The sequence below is a fragment of the Brachycentrus maculatus genome, unplaced genomic scaffold (assembly GCF_059751285.1).
Source record: "Brachycentrus maculatus isolate JH-2025_06_01 unplaced genomic scaffold, ASM5975128v1 h1tg000115l, whole genome shotgun sequence".
In the NCBI taxonomy this organism is placed as follows: domain Eukaryota; kingdom Metazoa; phylum Arthropoda; class Insecta; order Trichoptera; family Brachycentridae; genus Brachycentrus; species Brachycentrus maculatus.
In genome coordinates, this window is record NW_028280868.1 from 2,849,013 (window position 1) to 2,861,109 (window position 12,097).

Sequence of the window (12,097 nt, forward strand, 5' to 3'; positions counted from 1 at the left end):
TAATCATTGGGCTAGATGGAATAGATATTCGTTCATATAAATCGTTAAACTGGTTTATTTACAATATTAATATTGTTAGATACCAATACTAAACTAAAACCAATAAAAATATTTCATTTATTGAGTCAGCAGTAACTTTATTGTAAAATTTATTTATTTTAAATATAGATTTCACTTAAATAGGGTAGACTGGGTACGGTTGAAACAATTTTGCTTATATTGTCCATAGTATTGCTCTTTACAAGTCAAGCGATGATGAAGATGCATTAAATATAAGAGCGTGTTTCAGTCTACTAATGGGAAGTATTATTTCAGTACCCGGTGTGTTCTTTTTAGTGGCAGATCAAATTTAAAAAATATATCCGATTTGTTTCAACCGTCCCCATACCAGGGGCAGTTGAAACAGTGATTGGGGTCAGTTGAAACACATGCAAATAAATCAATATTTAATATTGTAAGACGTTTTATTCATTATTTATTTTTGTGTTATAAATAATTATGGCACCGCATGACAATATTAATCAGTCTACAGATATGTAATGAACAAAAACAACTAAAAACAATGGCATTTTAAAAAAAAACAAATCGAACAAAAATAATCTGTGAATAAACTAAAAGGAAACACTTCTGTCATTTTGATTAGTCATAAATCAAGCGGAAATCTAGCTTTGGGATCATTCCGAGTCGCAATTGTGGCAAACATAGCTAAGACCACCTTTTGTGCAGTCTTCTTGAGCCCACAGTTTACAAGTGGTGCACTGTATCCACTTTTCACCGGATCTGCTCTCTGAATACAGTGACAGACAAACAAGACAATAGCACTCGTCCTCTTTTGATGATGATTCCTGTTGCGTATTATGATTATTTTTTCCTTTAACGATCCTTCTACTTTTTCCTCCATCCAATCTTTTCTTCACTTACTTAGTTTTCACCCGTTTCAACCTTATTTCATGCTCCTTTCTTATCTCTTCTTTCTCTGTTTTTTTAGTAGCAAGTATTTTGCAAGCTCCTGCTCCTGCTATTTATTAAAAACTTTGTTGTGGGGTTCATATCCCATTTTCTTCTTCACCAGATGCATCTCGCTTTCGTATATATCTAATGAGCGAACAGTGGTTTAATCCATGCTTTTCCGACGCTTTTCGCAGTGAATCTCCTGCTTTAACCTCCTCATAAGCGTATGTATACCTCGACAAGTCGACCTCTCCTCTCGAAGTCTTTCTTGCGCGTACTCTCGGCACCTAGAAAACAGGAAAACTGAAAAAATATGTTGTTTCAACCGTACCCACAAAAAATGTTTCAACCGTCCCCAACCCCTCCTTTAGGTGGAAAACAGAAAATAGTAATGTTAACAATAATGGCACATAAAAACTAATCACTATATCGTGTTCCACAAGCTTCATTTCAAATACGGAATCATACTCAATAATATCGTTTCAATATAAACCGTAATAAAGGAAAATTCTCAGAACAAAAATACTTACTTTTGGTTATCAAAATACAATAGGACCTCCTACAAGCAACTGCACAGTGCGGCGAGCGATGCAACACTGATATTTGTGTTTGAACTTGTTGTCCACTTTGTTCGTCCCTTGGACCCTTCACCCTACCGCATACGGTTTGCAAGATATTTGCTCTGTTTCAACCGTCCTTTGTTTCAACCGTACCCAGTCTACCCTACTACCATTTCATTAAGTCTATTGTGAAACGTGTTTTGATAAATTCAGCATCATTTTCATACGGTGTTTCAAACTGATGTTGAATGCATAGAAATCTGTGTCACAATAGATTTTTAGAAAAAGTGGTATTTACCAAGTAAAACTTAAATTAAAAATATAAAAACTGTTGTTTTTGTACAAGAACGACGTTGACGAGTTTATCGGACGATGTTTTATTTATGCATGTAATGGGTGCCCGGATTTATAAAATATTAGTTACCTAATTAAGTAAAATAACAGTATAAAAACACGGTCTCGAAGGGTTAAATTGGTAGGGACATAATATTACGGGTGTTTGTTTGTACCAAAACTGGTTCTTTGTAAGTTGTAAGGCCTCTCTTAGTACAGACGCTTTGATTTTTTTGAGGTTGTCTTTTTTCAGAATTAGGCACCTACTCATTCTCCCTAACTCTTGTTTTGGTTCCATTATACACTCCTGTTAGAAATATTGCGGTAGGTGCACTTAATTTAAATTTCAAGCTTTTTGAATAGATAACTATAAATAACAAAAGCACCGCGAACAATAAGCAATTATTTATTGTAATATAAATAAAATAAAAACGTTAAATTAATTTCTTTAAGGTGTGTGGACATGTGGAGCGAATGGATAACAAGACAACTGAGAAAGTGTTTTTGGCAAATGTGGGGAGAACAGAACGATGACTGGCAAAAAAACTAAGCACTATCAGATCAATCAGAACCTAAAATCTGGCGGTCAATAGTCTGCGTAATCTGAGGGCATGTATGACTAGATGTATGGATGTGAAGGAAGTAAAAGTGTCAGAACAGAAGAGTGTGGCGTTCTGTCTGCCTGCTAGGAAACGGCGTAATGATAGTAGTAGTAGTTGTGCTATATTGCATATTGAATTCAATTACAAAGTTTGGTTACATTGACTATTATATAACTGTTAAATCCGTTGATTTAAAATTGTTATAAAATATATCGCTCACTCCTTTCAAAAACGTCATATATCAAAAACTTTTATTTTTCAGGAGATCGTTTAAAGTTAAAGTTAAAAAATAAAATGCATTAAAAATAAATCTCAAGCCACTTTTTCAACTTTTTACTGTGCAACAGATCTTTTTAGGTAAAACTTGAATGTTTTTTCTTCATTTGAAAACTATTTAGTATATTTAAAAAAAAAACAATACATTTTCTTCAAAATGCATAAACAACACTTTCTGCCCTGTAGCGGGTAAATATTAAGTTAAAAATATGCCGCTTTTGCTGGGATATAGTGCATTTTCTGGGCATTCCGAAAACATGCACAGCTGAAAATTAACGATTTTTGATATATGCCGTTGTTGAAAGGAGTGAGGGATATGTGGTTACTGTAAAACTAATATAATTTTAAATATCATATTTAAATTAGTGACCAATTGTATGATGCTGACAAAGTCAAAAACTTTGCTCCTGATTGATCCTTGATATTCAAATGGTCTAAATGTCTCGGTATTATAATTTTTGAAATTCCGGATCCCACACACGTGCAATTCGTATCCAGTATCCAGACCTTAACATGGTTGTCGACCCACGGCGGTCGTTAACCATTTTTTTTCTTCGACATCTCGAGGCGGGCCTTAATTGGACACTTTTTTACATCCGGTGATCACGTACCAAGAATGCTGTCGGATGCTCCCATACACCCAAGCCCCACACATACTTGTACATAAACCTGTTGGGCTCGTGAGATGGCGTTATCCCAAAACCGAGCTCCTTCCGTACCCTTCGAGAGGAATGTTACGGTCAAATGAACCCCGGGCGCTCTGACAATTCTAAATTTTACGCCCGCTTGTTTTATTGTTAAATGTAAATTAAACTATACGTGACGCTGGTAAAATATAAAAAAAATACCTGACAGTTTGGCATATGAGTAAGAAATTCGGATAAACAATATGAATAACAATACTTCACCCTAATTTTATTTTAAAACCAACTAACTGACCATCACACTAATCTATCTTTGCGAACAATCTCCTTCTGTTTCTATTCCAAAATGTTAATTACTACACGTGACGCGGGCAAAACATAAAAAAAAATAAAGTTTGGCATATGAGTAAGAAATTCCGATAAGCAAAATGAATAACAATACTGCATATATTATTTCGAGAAATAAAAATACTTTGTGTTCTGATCCACTCACATTTTTATTTAACCAACTAGTTTCAGCAACAACCTGTTGCCCTCTTCAGGGTTACATTTATTACTCTGTAATAAATGTAACCCTGAAGACTTAGTAATAAATGTAACCCTGAAGAGGGCAACAGGTTGTTGCCGAAACTAGTTGGTTAAATAAAAATGTGAGTGGATCAGAACACAAAGTATTTTTATTTCTCGAAATAATATATCAATATGATCCACAAAGTTAATGCATTCAATATTCAAAAAAAAATAAAATAAAATAAAAAAATAAAAAACAATACTGCACCCTAATATTAGTTTAAAACTGATATACTGACAAACACACCAATCTATTTTTGCAAACAATATCTGATTTATTGTAAAATGTTAATTAAACTTTACGTAATGCGGGCAAAACATAAAAGTTTGGCATGTGAGTAAAAAATTCGGATAAACAAAATGAATAACAATAGTGCACACAAATTTTATTTACATAACCACCTGACAATTACACCAATCTATCTTTGCATGCAATCTCCTTCTGTTTTGTTGTAAAATATAAATTAATATATACGTGATGCGGAAAAACATAACGGTTTGGCAAATGAATAAGAAATTTGGATCAAGAAAATGAATAACAATACTCCACCCTCATTTTAAAGTAAAACTAACTTACTCCGCCATACCAATCAATCTTTGCAAACAATGTCAGTCTGTTTTATTGAAAAATATAAATTAAAATGTACGCGATGAGAGCAAATCGTAAAAAACAACAGTTCAGCATAAGAGTAAAAAAATCGGAAACGCAAAATTAATAATAATACTGCACTATTGGTTAGTAATTTTAAAATTAAAATCAATTTTCAAATATATGTACATGTTCGTATTTCGTTTAATAGGTTTAATAAATATAAGTGATTTTTTCACTCTAATATTTATTCAATATTACACGGGACTGGTACCTGAAGGGGAGGGCTGATCACCTTTCCTTCATGTGTAATCGATCGTGGTAACACTGCGTTTATATGAAGCAGTGCCCTATGCACCATTGGGGTGCGGTAAGGGTTTTTTATATATTAAAAAGTAAAGAGTATGGAGTGAGGGGCGAAAAATATTTTTTTATGGAGACGTGGTGGCATAAAGTTTGGAAACCATTAGACTAATGGATAACTGTTATTTTTTTATTTACTCGATTATTTTTTAATTTACTCGATTATTACTCGATTATTGGTATTCGTTATTTTTCTCGGTTTATATGACTTTTCAGCTCACATTTCATTTCACGTTGAATTTAAAAATACCCATAACACAAACATTTTCTTATTACTTAACTAAGTAACGAATTCTTATAAAAAATATATAATATAAGATTTTTTGTACAGTAAGCAGTCAGTTTTTTTAACGCTAAACAAATGGCGGGTCCTGCGGATGAAGATTAAAATTAAATTATTTTCAGCCGACTCACAAATATCTCGATTTATAAACAAATTACCATAAAGTTAAAACGTATCTATTGAATTCACGGTCGAAATTTTGTGAACCTTTCCACCTCCATGAATCTCTCGGCTCCTCGTAATATAATATGTCAGAAATCCAATTATACGATTCATTAGGCAAATTTATATGTATAGATACAAGCAAAAATGTTAATGATTCCTTTGTATATCGACTTCGAAGAATCGCTTTCGAAAAACAATTAATCGTGAATAACATTCGGTGGTTATAATTTACCTGTTTGGGAGATTGCCTTTTTTATTTCCTTCTTTTTATCTCGCAACAATATTAAACGCCGTAGATGTACAAGGTGTTAAAAAATAAACAAACTTCGTTGAATATAATAAAAAGAGTTTTTATAAAAAGTAAATATTTATTCTGCGTTTTTATATGTTTTTTTTTATTTGGTATCGATAATTGCTAGAAATTATAACGGCTAGGAAAGATATGCTGGCGAAAAAATATTAAATATTATTTATTAAATTTCATAACATTCAATTAAAATTCTTATGATACATTTATGTTTAAATGTAAATTATCTGTGCCTTTGAGGTATTGTTTTACGAAAATAATGATACTTAAGTGATTATGTATATTATAAAAAATTCACCAGTCTGGTGATATCGGTAACGACGAAACCCGGTCATTGGTCAAATAAATTAAAAGTGAAAAAACTATGAAGTTGTTATTTTATTAACTCAAAATTTATTTGATTGATAAAACCTTTCAATGCTTAACGTGGTATAAAATATTTTTTTTTTGCCATCGAGAACTTACTCCTAAGAAGGCTCAAGGTAAATAGAAAGACGTCGATATTATTTTTTTAACAGGTTTTTCCAGTTTCTTCCTTTTTAATACAACTAAAGTATTTTTTTAAACTATCAATTAAATTATTTGATGAAATTATATTCTGCTTTTGATTTTTGCTACACCGTGTAAAATGGAAGCTTGATTTATTTATCAAATCGACTATTTTAGTCAATATGGATATTCTTCGTCGGATACTTTACTAGGCAAAGTCCATTTATTTCTGGAACGCTGTTTGTTTCTATTTTAATCCATTGTTTTATTTTATTCATTCTATATTAAAATATTTTGTTTTAATGATAAAAATAATTTTGGATAATTTATAGAGCGCCATTTTCATAAAATACTACTACATCAAAGGTGCTTCGCTGTGATTGAATTAGGGAAAGGAAATAGTGGAAAAGATTTAGCAAACAAAAAAAAAACACTTTTTTCTACGTCAATCAGCCAATTCGTCTGGAATATAGAGCAATTACATTTTTTTATATTAATTTCAATTTTTCAACAAACACAAAAACAAAGCGAGCTTCACAAATCCGTATAAAATTTCACCATAAAATGTATTATTTAAGAAATTTGATAATTTGTAAAATATTCTTCAACGCGAAGAAAACAGCTCCTGGTAATTTTTTTTGAATATTTTTTTATATAGATCCATAACTTACGATGTAAATTAAAAAGGCGTTTGTAGAAAAAAAAAATTTATTGATTGATTCTGTAGTCACTTTCTGGTAATATCTATGCATTTTTAATTCAGGTTTTACTTGGTAAACACCACTATTTCTTAAAATCCATTGTTGCACGTGTTCGAAAATGATCAAAACACGTCCAATAATCGATTTTAAGAAATAGTGGTATTTACCAAGTAAAACATTAAAAAATAAAATTATATAGGTATTTTAGTCTTGGTAAACTAGAAATTTTACGCAGAACATTATTATAATTTTCTAGACGCCATGTTGATTGTTTAAGAGGTTTCGTTTATTCCAACATGTTTGTTTCGCAGACTTCTGCTTAGTTTATTATTTAAGTAAAGCACCGTCTAGTTTCTAAGGACCGAAAGCCCAAAAGCTTCGACTTCCGCAAGTGCTAAGCGGTAGGCAAGTTTTGAGTGTCGGGGTCAAGCACCCTTAGTGCATCCTCAGAAGTTGGGCGCGCCTTGTATTCTTGGAATTACATAATGCGGGATGCTTATCACATGTAAAGTTTCTTATGACATTCATTTCAATCTTAGTACTTTATCAACAAACAGTGCACACTCTATTGTATCTCTTTTTTTTATTGATTCCCATTAACGTTATGAAATAATTTGTTGATGTAAGATGGTAATTTCTGTCCATTTTTTATTTAAGAAGGATGAAAGTAGACTGAATGCAGTCGAAATGCGATCTCTCAGGAGAATGTGCGACAAAACGATGTATGATAGATGTGCGAATAGTGAAATAAGGAAGGAATGCAAAGCTGAGATAAGCATTATCGATAAAATTAAGAAAGGTGTGTTGAGATGGTTTGGACATGTAGAACGAATGAGTGAGGAAAGAACGGTAAAACAAATTTATGAGGCGAATGTTAGTGGGAAAGGAAGCAGAAGAAGACCGAGAAAAATATGGCACGATCAGGTATATGCCAAATACTTAAAAGTGGTCAGGTTAGGAGTCGTAACAATCGGCGGGTATGTATGAGGAGATGCATGAACGTGGAAGAGGCGAAGAATGTTTGCAAGGACAGAGTGGTGTGGCGCTCTATTCTCTCTGCCTACCCCTGCGGGGAAGCGGCGTGATGGTTAGTTAGTTAGTTAGTTTCGGAAAATTCCAAACAAGAATCAGGGAACGTGAATTATATTCATTAACTGATTCGGTAGTCACATTGTAATAAAATCTATCCATTTTCAATTTAAGTTTTACTTAGCAAATACCACTATTTCTTAAAATCCATTGTGATACGTGATTTGATGCATTCCGCATCATTCATACGGTGTTTGAAAATAATGCTCAATGCATTGAAACGCGTATCACAAAAGATTTTAAGAAATAGTAATATTTACCAATTTAATTTAATTGAAAATAGAGTTTACCTATAATCTCTTTTGTAAATTAACACTAAAATTAAAACTTAGTAATTTTTAAATATTTGTGTCTTATAAATATGAATTTTTTAAACGAAAACGTAGATACATGTAAGCTATCAGTATATGCAAATGGGAGTAATATGTTTAAGTAATATTAATTGTATAAATATATCACACAAGTATAAGATGATTCTAATGGGATATTTGAAAGACCCTCTTTTGAATAATGAATAACACCATTACCCCAATTTGCAAAGCTCTTTCAAAGCTGTTCGTAATTATTGCAACACACCTGTGAGACTTTCCCCCTTAAAATATTTTTACTGAAACCTCAGAAGATCAAAAAACAACAATAAAAAACTGGTACATTCATTGGCACAACTTGTATCATTAACGAACAGTGTTATTTGTATAAATCAGTGGATGCATCTACGAGCATATTTAAAAAAAACAATATGTTCAAGGAATTACAATTTAAATTCATATTCTATTTAAATTTTGATGAACTGTGTAGTTAAAAGTAGAAATTTGGCCAGTAGTAATATTACAGATCTGGGTTTACTATCTCAAACATCCAAAGATAGCTGCCTTTAATAAACCTTTGGAAAGAAATCCCTATTGCATTCATACAAATTTAGAGATAAAAGTATTAATGCAATATGGGTGTTCAATAATGGGCCGAATTATAAATGTTATACAAGTAAGTGTATAAAGCAAAATGTTGGGTTATAAACCCTGAGATGCTCAGAATTCTATTTACTTTCATATAAAAAAAACAATAGATGTTTCATCTCTAGTTAGGAAACATTTAATATTGATATATCATCCGTAGTGTGAATAAAAAATAAAAAATTGTTTATACAAATGTATGTTAGTACCTATTGTTCTCGTACCATGTCGTTTTCTAGCGCTGTTGTTTTTTTTATCCCATTTTTTCTTAACTAGTTAAATTAAAATGTAGTCTCCCCGGAGAACAGAAAGGTGTATGCGGTTATACTAAAGGGTTAAGTATCGAAGCCTCGGTATGCATATTTAGTTACAACGCATATCGCGTCTTTCTGCAGGTATTTGTTGCATCCTGTAATCAAATACTATTCAACATGTTTCACAAAACGGGTAGCAACAGTACCCACATGTCTAGTACATACCTCACACCCTCGACGTCATACGTACTTCTACCCGATGAAATAATGAAATGCATAATGCAGTTATGGATGAATCGTATATGTTTTACCAGTTGACATTAGCAGTACTAGCAACCTCTATGATGCAACTCTTGGTCAGGTCAAAAAAGTGGTTGTAATATCGGGGTGCCTAAGAGAAAAAATTTGGAAGAATCATGACATGAATATTGAAAGCAAAGTTAAAATGTGTAAGATATGTGTAAGACCGATTGCCGCATATGGGATAGAGACCAGAGCTGACACAGCAAGAACTAAATATCTTCTAAAAACTTCAAAAATAAGGACATTTAGGTACATAACTGTAAAAACGTTAAGAGACCGAATAAATAACACGGAAATTTGGAAAATGTGTTCGTAGGATATAGTCATACGGGGAAGACAGCGAAGATGATTCTGGAATACCTATGTCAATAATAGCATGCAAGAAAATAGACTGGCCCTTTTTGCTCTTCAAGAGAACCCAGATCCAAAAGCAAGACTATCTGGAAAACTTCCAAAGTGATAGCTGGCAATCTATATCACAAGAGACGGATAGCAAAACAGACAGATCCACGAATCCATAAGAAGTAAGAAGAAGAAGCATTACCAGTTTTATTAGGAAATGTGATCAATGGCCAACACTTTTAAACTGGATTTTGAAATACGTCCTAAATTTGTCGTTTGGTAAAAAAATCCGTTTTAATTATAATAATTTTGGATAATTTAGAAATATTTTCATAAAAGGCGTTTCACTGTGATAAAATTAGGGAAAAGAAAATTGTGGAAATGATTTAGGAATATTTTATTTCCAGTTGTTTTTTACTTTGCTTATGATGTACAACTTTTTTTATATCCAGTAATTTTTATTTTATCTAAATAACTTTGTGCTTGGATCGGGTAGAATGATCAGTCGTGGTCTATCCATGAAAACTCCTATACATAGTGATGAGAAAACTACAAAAAATCGTAAAAGAAGAAAACAGATTTTTGCTAGCTTCAAAACGTATTCTTAGATCATTAGTTATGATATGAACAAATTTAAAATAAATGTGATACAATATGTATTATAGTTTCATGTTTGCTTTACCGTTAAACCAACGATGTCTAGTGATTCCCGTCTCACGAATACCTAAATGAAAGAATTGAGGATTATGGAAATAAAATCCAGTTTTTTCGTTCTCTCACCAACTCACTGTAGGTAGTTGACGTCATCTCGGTTTTTTGGGATTACCGTGTGGAGAGCATAATCAAAGCTGAATCCTAATAAAATGTTTTTAAAAAAAGACAGCAGGATGCCAGCCACTTCATAGAAGATATTATAAAATCCCATCTTCTTGTTGATTCGTTGCACGTTGGATGGATACAACTATTTTACTAAGTTGCAGGTTAAGAATAGATCAGTATGCTAAATTAATCAGTCTTACTCATATGCTGACGTGGAGATTCATGATGGAGATACGATGATATTTGCAAAGTTATCCTCAATCTTAAAGCTTAATCAAAACGATGATGAATATTTTTCAATGCTAAATGAATGAGCTGGACTTTGCGTTGATATTATACAGAAACGGAAAATTAATGCTCTGTCGTATAAGTTACATGCCTTCCGCAATCGTCGTGGATATTTTATAATAATATGCTAATGCCATCAAAATATTCTAACAATATTAATTTATCACAGACATTTTATTTTTTAGGCTATAAAAGATACTTCTAAGTCGCCTGGTTTCATACCTAATGACATCATGATATGTTGGCTATAATCATCATAGCTTTGTATATCTTCTAGAGCGCTTCCACTATTTTATCGACTTCTTCAATACCTTTGCTCTGTAGGTATTTGGTTGTAGATTGCAGCAGTTTTGAATTCTATATACCTCAGGGTGATCTGTGGATTGAAGTCTCATTGGAGATGCCTACATACGTGTATATATAAATATGTATGGTTGGTAAACAAGAAATGCCACCAGAAGCAGTCGTTTGTAATCTGGTTACCTTAACATCTGTGGGTGGAAAGAAAGTAAAAATTACTTATGTATATACTTTTCCATAATCAATTTGCAATAATAGTCACTGTGATTTTTGTTTTATTGTTTATTTATTTAAAATTTGTAATTAGCTAGGGACAAAAACAGTACTTTTGGTAATATGTATATTCAGGATACCAATCATCCTTAAATTATGAATTACCAAAAGCAAATTGGTTCTTTATACAATAAAATAATCTATGGTATATTGCTTGGCTCTTACATAATTATTCTGTTCTGTCATAATTATTCTAATGTATTTCTATACCGTTCAAAAGCTCAAATGCCATGAAGGGCTAAGCGATGTTTTGTATATATTGTACTAGCATAATTCAGAATAGATTTTCAGTCTTATTTTTTAAATTACACAAATCAAGACAACGGCAACTTGAACCGACGTAAATCAATATCACTTTGTATTAAATCATTTATACATACAAATGCATGCATACTAAGAAAAAAATGGTTTTAACAATCCCGGAGCATTTACATACATAACTTGAGACAGGGTGGAATTTTAAACGTCTAACGTGACAGTTATAAATTACCATAAACAGATTATAAGATATTGCTAAATGCTATTAGAAGTGAAAATGAGAATTGCAAGCAATATGATCAATGATCTTTGAAACCCAGTTACGGTAACATAATCTGGAAAATAATACGTACATATTTAAATAGTGAGTAAAAAACTAGATTAC